Source organism: Triticum aestivum, chromosome 2A (assembly GCF_018294505.1).
Source record: "Triticum aestivum cultivar Chinese Spring chromosome 2A, IWGSC CS RefSeq v2.1, whole genome shotgun sequence".
In the NCBI taxonomy this organism is placed as follows: domain Eukaryota; kingdom Viridiplantae; phylum Streptophyta; class Magnoliopsida; order Poales; family Poaceae; genus Triticum; species Triticum aestivum.
This window is the reverse complement of record NC_057797.1, coordinates 271,709,362-271,719,776: the sequence shown is the minus strand read 5'-3', so window position 1 is coordinate 271,719,776 and position 10,415 is coordinate 271,709,362.

Sequence of the window (10,415 nt, the reverse complement as noted above, 5' to 3'; positions counted from 1 at the left end):
GGGTCGGCGGCGGCGGTGGAGCGGGGGAGGGTGCGGTGGGTCGTCGGCAGCGGTGGAGCAGGGGAGGGTGCGGTGGGTCGTCAGCGGCAGTGGAGCAGGGGAGGGTGCGGGGATTCGTCGGCGGCGGTGGAGCGGGGGGAGGGTGCCGGGGGTGCTCGTCGGCGAGGGGGATCTGGCGAGGGGGATAGCGATCGAGATGGAGGGGGTCGAGATCGAGTGTCCTCATGAATATTCAATATTTTTTCATATTGAATATGAAAAAATATCATCAAATTTGAAAAAATATTCATGAATTCAAAAGGTGCCCATGAAATTTAAAAATATTCATGATATCAAAAAGTTCCCATGAAATACAATCGAGAAATGAACACTATGATTTAAATACAATCGATCTTAGCTAGCTATCTGTTCACAATATTCTTGCCCTTCTTTTTCGCAAATGGAGTTCTTCTGTGGAACGGACGTGCTTTAGGTATCTTGAATATGAGGGTCCTGCACCCAGCCTCCATCGTTGTCTGTTCCGGCATCTTCATCTTCATGATCATGCCCTTCGTCTTGATCTTCCTCATCATCATGTCTGGCATCTTCTACATGATGACTGTGTACAGCATCACCATCGTGATCATGTCGTGGAGATTCTTTGTCTTCTTGCCCGCCCTTGCGCGGTGGTGTTTGTCCTGCTGCCCTTCCTCATTTCTTGCCCGACCCCCATTAACGACTTCATAGTCATCTTCATCACCTTGCCATCGATAGCCATCCATGAAACCACGCAAGAGCAGGTAGTCCCGCACCTGCCCGGAATCTGGGTCCGCAATAAGGATCTTCAACTTGCATCTTCGACACGGACATCTTATCTCCGTCTCGTTCTTTTGAAGCATCTCGGCCTTCGTGGAGCTCAAAAACCTATTCACGATGCCTTCGGTCATCATGCGGACCATGGTCGCCTGCGGGGTAGAGAAAAACGATATTTTAGAACCAAGAAAAAATTTGGCATGACTTTCCCTAAAAATAGGACCAAAAAGAATGCATAGTGCTAAAATTCTTGCCGAAACGAAAATGAATCAACATTCTGGCAAAATATTCACAACTATCGCATTGCAAATACCGGTACCTACAAACACAAACATATATGCAACACCACAAACATATGCAACACCACAAACATACATAGATCTAGCAAGGCCATAAAAAGTGCATGTGCACGTTGTTGGAGCGAGGGAGAAAAAAGTAGATCTACAACATAAAGATAGCTTTCCCCTTACTTACCTATATAAAAAAGGTAATTTAACCACTTAATTTTGATGAATCTATGGTGCAAATGAGGTGAGGAGGAGGAGGCAGCCGACACAAGCCTGAAGGAGGAGGTGGAGAGAATGAGGTGGGGAAAGTGAGTGTGTAGGTGCGGCTGTCCAAAATATCTAGCTGGTCCCAGGTTACTAATGGTGCACCACCCACAAATGCGCCATTAGTAACCCTGGTTACTAATGGCGCACCAGCTTGAGGTGCGCCATTATTAGTTTTGCAAAAAAAAATGTAGTGGCGCACTGTGTTGGAGGTGCGCCATTACTATTTAAACTAGTAATGGCGCACTCTTCCCTGGTGCGCCATTAGTATTTTTGTAAAAATAATAAAAAAATGTTACTAATGGCGCACCGTGGGTCTCGTGCGCCATTAGTGTCTACCAAACTAATGGCGCGCCAACTCATGGTGCGCCATTACTATATATTAGTGGCGCACCACATGTCTGGTGCGCCATTAGTGGCCATATCATCTATAGCCCTTTTCCTAGTAGTGAGGGTCCATATTGAAAACTAAGGTGTCGGTGGGAACAACACCTATGTAATCACTGGGATCCCTTCTATGGTTGGCGGGCACGGACTTGTGCAAAGAGCGTGTCTAGTAGCCAGCACAAAGATCTTTTACCCAGGTTCGGGCCGCAAGGATGCGTAATACCCTAGTCCTGCTTTGGTGTATATTTGAGTGTTCTTGAGCTTTCGAACTAGCTGTGGTGCGTGCGTAGTCCCAAAGATCCGAATCCTTCTCTAGTACACCTCGGGCCTCCTTTTATAGTCAAAAGGGGTCGCCACAGTGGCACGTAGGAGGTGGAAAGGTATATAGTGTACAAGCTTATCGCTTGTCATTGCGAGACAAGGCGTATTAAATGTGCCCCTTAGGTGTCCTGTTGCTTTATTGGGGACGGTAATGAGGCTCGTCCCGTCCGTCGTCGTTCCGCCTCGCTCCAATACGCGTCCAGGCCAACGAGGCATGCAGCGCCACATGAGCTGGCAGGCTACTGAGATGGCGTGGTGGTAGGGTCTTCACGAAGATCTGCATGCCACCACGTAGGTGCTTACTAGCTGGGTTCGCATCCATGTATTGCCACGTGGGTACTAGCCTCAGTTGGTGGGTCGACCGCTGAGATGGGGCGATGACGGGGCGACAAGGTCTTGTCGCGGTCCTGCTGAGCAACAACTCTCGCTAAGTCGACAACCTCGCCATGATGCCAGACTTCAACGCGCACGGACTTGACCCAAGGTTGGCCGAGCTGGAGGAGGAGCGGGTGCAGGAGTTCTTCGACAACCTCTCGGAGAGGTATGTCCGCGATGAGCAACTGCTTATCAAGGACACCACCAAGGAGGAGCTGGACTACATCGCCGCCAGGGTGGCGGAGGCGACGCTTGCGAGGGAACCTGGCAGCGTCGGCCACGTGGAGAATGAGGCCGAGATGGCCGCGGAGGAGGAGGAGCTTGCCGGATGGGCAGAGCCTGCTGGGGAGGACAGCAACGTCGACACCGGGGCCTCTCTCATCAAAGATGTGGTCGAGGAGTCAACCGAGGGAGGGGCCGGGGCTGACGACCCTCCAGCAACTGGGAGAAAACGTGTCCTGCGACGGGCCAACTCAGGTGAGCCGGTCCAGCCCGGTAGGACCGGATAGTGGCAAGAGGCCCAGGGGGAGTCCGTGCGACTGATGAGGGCTGTGACAGCGAGGAAGGTGGTGGAGGCCGCGGTGGCGAAGAAGAAAGATACCGCCTCTTCTCCGTCCAAGCGTCGCCATACTCCATCCCCTTCCCCTCCTCCTATAGAGGTCGATACAGAGATCATCTTCGATCCTGGGTCTCTCAGCCAAAGGAGGAAGAGGAAGGCAGCGGAAGAGGAGGTGGAGGATGAGTAAGCATCTTGCCTTTCATCATCTCCGTTCCGTCAGACCGCGGTGGTTTCCTTGACTTGTTTTTATTTTTGCAGGGATATGGAGACGCTGGCCCAGAGGGTGGCGAAGAGGGCCAGGGCCTCGACGGGCGGCCATCCCCCGGCGGGCACCTCGAGAACGCCGCTGGTGTTGGAGAGCAGCCCAAATAGCAGCCCCCGGCGCAGCCCCCAGCGTGCGTTCACCACTCGCTCCCCATCGACGTGTGTTGGGGTACGATCCCTTGGCGCTGACCTTGCCGTGGTTGCAGGAGGAGGACGGCAGCAGGAGGAGCCACTAAGGGCCACCCCCAACATGACGCCCCCATCAACCACTCCGCCCCGAGGGGCGTCCCCGGCAAGGGCGCCAAGCAACGAGCCCATGCGCACAGAGGAGGAGGCGAACCCGGGTGCCGGTGGATCCGTCCCGGCACCAAATATCGGCGAGGAGGTGGCAACTTCTTTCGAGCCTGGGGCGGGTGAGTTAATTGCCCTCTGTCCTTGTTCTTGCTTTCTCTTTTCAAACCTGGGGCTTGGCTTCGCCTCATTTCCCTCATCGGTATCCAGACCCTTCCTTGGCGGACCGGCCAGACATTGACACCGTCAGTGAGGAGGTCGCCAGGGACGCCGAGGCTGAGGCCGCCAAGATTGGCGCCGAGGAGGCTGCCAAGGGTGCTGCTGAGGATGCCACTAAGGGGCTGGGCGGGGAGACCGGCAGGGCCGCTGCCGAGGAGGCCGACAAGGGGCCTACTGGGGAGGCCGACAAGGCCGGTGCTGAGGAGGGGGTGGTTGACGACCAACCTTCCTCCTCCGCTGCCTCTAGCTCGGGAAAGTACCTGAAGGTGAGTGATGACATGTTCGTCCACCTTCCAGGGATGGTGAGCACCAGGTCACCCACCGAGGGGGTGGTGTTTGATGACGAGGTGCTCGCCGCCACCAGGCTCGAGGTTGTTAACGAACCGAGCGCCGGTGGCGGCGGTTCCTAGGAAGAGCGGCTCCTCCAGGCCATGAGCTTCAACTTCCAGAAGCTCCAGGCGCTTCATCGTGCCCTCCTAGACAAGGCCATGTCCAGGATGGTGGCGGTGGACAAGGTGGAGGCGGATCTCGAGGAGCGTGTCACCGAGACGCATGCTTGGTTCCGCCAGGCCTGTGAGGAACTGAAGTCCACCCAAGATCTATTGGCCGAGCACAAGTAGGAGCTTGTCCTGAAGCAGGATGGCGTCGAGAAGGCCCAGGAGGCGATGAAGGCATAGGCCGCCAAGGACGAGGCCGCTTGGCACCAGCATCAGGTCGTGCTGAACTCCCAAGAGGAGGACCTTGCCGATTATGAGGAGAATCTCGTCGCGACACTCTGTGGCAAGGATGAGGAGGTCAAGAACCTTGTCGTGCAGCGGACCCGGGAGCTGGAGCAGAGGCACGAGGAGGCACTCAATGCTCAGGCAGGTCCAGGCCGGCAAGGTGAACGAGCTGGAGGTGGAGCAGGACAGGCTGAGGAAGAAGGTCCTGGAGCTGATTGAGGAGAGGGGTGCGGCCAAAGGTGCTTTGGCTGATGCGCATGCCACAGTCCTCGGCAAGGCCGAGCTTCTCTCAAAGGCCAATGACGTCATCAGGGATCTGAAGCTGCAGCTGGAGGGCCTCGAGGGGACGCTTTCGGAGGTCAAGGCCTGGGAGGAGACCATGACCAAAGATTTGGAAGTCGCGAGGCAGCTGCGAAGGAATGATGCCGCCAACCACGCGGATTTTATGAAGGGCGAAAACCTCTAGATCAGCCGACATCACCGGCAGGATCACCATGCAACTGGCTAACATGGGGATGCCGAACATGAGGTACGCCCCTGAGCCGAATGTGAGTCCCAATGCCAAACTGACCCTGTTCTTCGAGGGCGTTCTTGGAGCTCTGGACCAATTCCGCTCCAACAGAGCGACCTCCTTGGCCAATGAGTCCTGGAAGCTTTGCCAGGGTGTCCTGACCAAGGTCCTCACCACGGTGGCGCACTGGAACCCCAACCTCGACTTCGATGCCGTGCTGGAGAGCTTGCGGGAGGATGTGGACCTTGCAGCGCTCGAAGAACGTATCAAGACCATCATCAGTCGCGTCGACGGAGTTCGGAGGATAGAGGGCCAGTGACGGGACTAGGCACCCCATTTCTCATCGCCGCTGCAATTTCATGACCAAGACAATATTTATCTTTAGTTAGAATCGCAACAACAAATGATGTAATATAACTCTACAGTACCTTGAAATGATGCATGTTATTTTCCTGTTTGATTGTTCATTGTATGTATACCCTACGCTCAACTGGATAGGCTTGCCGGCACGCGAACCCAGGTTGCGGTGTTTCGAGGACGGATCCTCGCAACCGGCCTGGTGTTCCTACGGCCAAGTAAACCACCTCCCCGTTCTCAGCACGGCCACTTGAACTGTTGAGCGGACTCGAAACAAAACAAGGGTGTTGCCAATAGCGGGAAGGCCACCTTGCCGTTCTCGACGCGGCCACTTGAACTATTGAGCAGAATCGAAACAGAACAAGGGTGTTGCCAATAGCGGAAGGCCCCCATCGTGTGCATGTTTTTCATACCAAGAGCAGGATCTCCGAGGAAAACAACCTTATTCAAAAAAGAATTAGTCAAATTTTCGAATGACTTAGCTTTCCTGTCTCTGCGAGAACGTTTACTACATCCGTGAACGATGCCACTCATTCGGTCATCTTCTTCCTTGGGGCGACGACCATGATGAAACCGCTGCGCCAACTAGACCAGATTTCCAAAACTACGCCCCCTACCTGGAGGGCCAGAGATGTCGGTGGGAACGACACCTATGGAATCACTGGGATCCCTTCTACAGTTGGCGGGCGTGGGGTTATGCAAAGAGCGGGTGTAGTAGCCAGCGCAAAGATCGTTTACCCAGGTTCGGGCCACAAGGATGTGTAATACCCTACTCCTGCTTTGCTGTATATTTGAGTGTTCTTGAGCTTTCAAGCTAGCTGCGGTGTGTGCGTAGTCCAAAAGATCCGAATCCTTCTCCAGTACACCTTGGGCCTCCTTTTATAGTCAAAAGGGGTCGCCACAGTGGCACACAGGAGGTGGAAAGGTATACAATGTACAAGCTTATTGCCTGTTATTATGGGACAAGGCTCATTAAAGGCACCCCTTAGGTGTCCCGTTTCTTTATTGGGGACGGTAACGAGGCCCGTCCCGTCCGTCGCCATTCCGCCTCGGCAGGAGTCTTGCCGGGGCCATGCGAGTGTTTTCGGCAAGGAGCCTTGTCGGGGCTTGGGGAGCATCCTCGACAAGGGGGCTTGCGATTAGCTTATCTTCTAGTCATCGTCTAGTCTTGTGGGGTCTTTGTATTCACAAAGATTTGTATGTCACCATGGAGGTGCCTCCCAAGCCTTGGTTCCAATGTGGTTGATGGTGTTGGAACCCTTGGGCTCAAGGGTGGCGCGCTCTACTGGCGTTTGGCAAGTTGCCCCAGCAAGGGTCTTACCCGAGGTGTCCACCTCACCCTCTTTCTCTTTGTGTCTCCGGTCATGGCGTTGTTCTGGTTGTCTTGTGCTTCTGCTTCCTCTGCCCCGCTAGGTATGGCCGTAGGCGCAGCTCTAACTATCCACGCACAAGTAAAGGGGTACAAAAGAGGGCCCCTACTTTTGTGCACCGACATAAGGGATATTAAGGCCTCCTTTTAATAGAGAACTGTAACAAAGCACTAACACATAGTGAATACATTAACTCCTCAAACTACGGTCATTACCCAGAGTGGGCCGGTTGTTGTCACTCTGGGGTTGTCGGATCATAACACGTAGTTGGTGACTATAACTTGCAAGATCGGATCTAGAACATGGATATAACGGTGATAACATAAACGGTTCAGATCTGAAATCATGGCACCCGGGCCCAAAGTGACAAGCGTTAAGCATGGCAAAGTCATAGCAGCAACAATCTAAGAACATAGTGGATACTAGTTATCAGGCCCTAAGAATACTAACTCGATTACATGATGAATCTCATCCAACTCCTCACCGACCAGCGAGCCTATGAAGGAGTTACTCACTCCCAGTGGAGAGCATCATGGAATTGGCGATGGAGAAGGGTTGGTGATGACGAAGAACGAAGACCCCCCTCTCTGGAGCCCCAAACGGACTCCAGATCTGCCCTCCCGGGGAAGAACATGGCTTGGTGGCGGCTCTATCTCATGGATCACGATAATTCTTTCTCCTTGATTTTTTTCTAGAAGTATGTGAATTTATAGTATCAGGGGGGTTGTCAGCGGGCCACTAGGTGGGTACAACCCACCTAGGCGCGCCAGGAGAGGGGGACGCGCCCTGGTGGGTTGTGCCCACCCAGGGGCCCCTCTTTGGTGGGTCTTGGCACTAGAAATTCTTATTATTGATATAAAAAATCCTAGCAAAGTTTCGTTCCATTCAGAGAACTTCCATTTCTGCACGAAAACAACACCATGGTAGTTCTGCTGAAAACAACGTCAGTCCGGGGTTAGTTTCATTCAAATCATGCAAATTAGAGTCCAAAACAAGAGCAAAAGCGTGAGAAAAAGTAGATACGTTGGAGACGTATCAACTCCCCCAAGCTTAAACCTTTGCTTGTCCTCAAGCAATTCAGTTGATAAACTGAAAGTGAGAAAGAAAAACTTTTACCAACTCTTTTGCTATTGTTTGCATAAATAAGCTTAAACAACACCCAGGTTTTCAGCCAACATTATAACTAACCATGTCGACAATAACTCTTAAAGATTATAATGAATCATATTAATGACATAATCAGCTAGCGAGCAATAATAAGATATCTGAAATGGCAACACGTTGTCAAAACAACCATCATATAATATGAAAATAATGGTATGTCGCTAGCCCTTTCTGAGACCGCAAAATATAAATGCAGAGCACCTCCAAAGTTCAAATAGCGAATAAGCATTGTAATTCATGGTAAAAAAGATCCAGTCATGATGGACCCAACATTAGCTACACACAATGCATAAATCATGACAGTTGTGCTCTACTTTGTTTGTGGCGCTTGTTTTTTAGAAGGTGATGACACAACATAAAAGTAAATGGAAAGTTCCTTCGTAGAGAGAAGCAGTGATTTGCAGAGGTGACAGAGTTCAGTTTTTAAAACAGAGATAAATGATATTTTGGGACATGCACCCTTCTTATTCACTTTACGACCATTAGTTATCAACATCTTCCATGTTAAGCACGCTAGTGGCGGTTCCCAAGCGGTAAAATTAAAGGTTTGGACTCCATTGGGAGTTTTTGTTTGACTATTTAAGGGATGAACTCTTTTTGTATTTTGCAGTTTGGGACTGGGCATCCCTATTACCGCCCATTTTCTCCTGCGATGGCGAGTGAATAAGCACTCGACCTGAGAATAACCTGCTTAGCACGGAAGATATCGACCACCTTCTGTTGTTCCATGAACGATCTAGGCACACAAAACTTACAATTTTTTGAAGTTTTTAGAGGTGGCACATGCAAATTTACTTAGGATGCCAGGGTAATACCACATATAGGTAGGTATGATGGACTCATTTGGAATAACTTTGGGTTCAAGGTTTTTGATGTACAAGTAGAATCCCCGCTTAGTACATGGGAAGGCTAGCAATTTAGATTGAGAAACGGCCACCTAGAGAGCAACAATGATCATCACCATGTATTATGCATAAGTAACATTGGACACTAGCATGAGTAGGATATGAACACCGTGAACATAAACATTATAGAGGCTATGTTCGTTTTGATTCAACTACATGCCTGAACATGTACCAATCCAAGCCACTTGAACATTCAGAGGAGGATACCTTATCATCATACTACATCACAATCATTTTAACACTATGTTGATATCCAAGATAAATCATTATTAACTCCCAGCTACTTATGCATGGCATCATAAACTATAATCTCTAATTGTCATTGCAAACATGTTTAATCATAATGGGCTGAAGCATGGAAGCTAGGTTAAACATATTTACACAAACAGGACAAGTCGAGTTCATACCAGTTTCTCTTTGCCACGACCAGTTCATCGAATGTCGTCATTATTGCCTTTCACTTGCTTAGCCGAATGATATGAAAATAATAATAGTGCAAGAGTGCCATGGACTAAGCTGGAATCTGCAAGCATTTTATTCAATAGGAGAAGACAAGGTAAAATGGGCTCTTTATTAGTTCAACAATTATTTATATGAGAGCCACTCAATATTTTCATCGTGGTCTTCTCCTCGGTACAACTCGAATAAAAGAAAACAATTTCAGAGAAACACACTGAAATATTTTTGGAGTTTTTGGTTTTCTTTAGCAAGCGAATAAAAGGGAAAAGCAAAAACGAGAAGAACTATTTACATAACAAGCTCCCAACAAGCAAAAGAAGAACAAGGAAATCTTTTTGGATTTTCTTTTCAGTACTTCTACTAAGCATACATAGAAAGTAAATTAACTACAACTATTTTTTTTGTTTTTTCTAAAGTTTTAACAAACACACAAGAAGAAAGCAAGAAAAAAAATCTAAGCATGGATGATGCAATGGAAATGTGTGAGCACCGGCAAATGAACAAATAGACATGAATGATATGTGAACATGAATATAATGTCGGTGAGAACACGTACTCCCCCAAGCTTAGGCTTTTAGCCTAACTTGGTAGTGAATTAGTAGCCTGGAGGGTAGTAGTCGGTGTGGTAGCTCATAGAGTCTCGTGGTGCGGATGCCTCAGCACGTCGCGCCACCACCACTGCTGCGTTATGTGCTCGGGCCTCGCTCTCAAGGACAAAATATCTTTCCTTGGTGTGAGAATCAAACAGAGCAGGCACAGGCAAATATTTGTCCACAACATGTGATTGGTTAAACAACAAATTATAAGTGAAGTTATCAACAATTCCCTTGAGAATTTTATGATATTTCAAGGCATCAAAATCTAAATACCGAGTGGGTAGGATAGGATCAAAGGTCAAAGGTGAGACACCCAGCCCTCGAGCCAGGCGTGTGGCATAAATTCCACCATAGAACCAGCCACTTTTAGCATTGTGCTGAAGTTTGCATGCAACAATCGCTCCAAGGTTATAATTCCTTTCACCACTGAGAGCGGTGTGAAGGAGGCTCAAGTCTGGCGCACAAAGTATGCTACAGTCTTGCTTGCCTAATATTCATTTCCCATTAAATAATGCAAAATACTGAATTGCGGGAAAGTGAATGCTCTTTATTCTTCCTAGTCTCACTCCCCT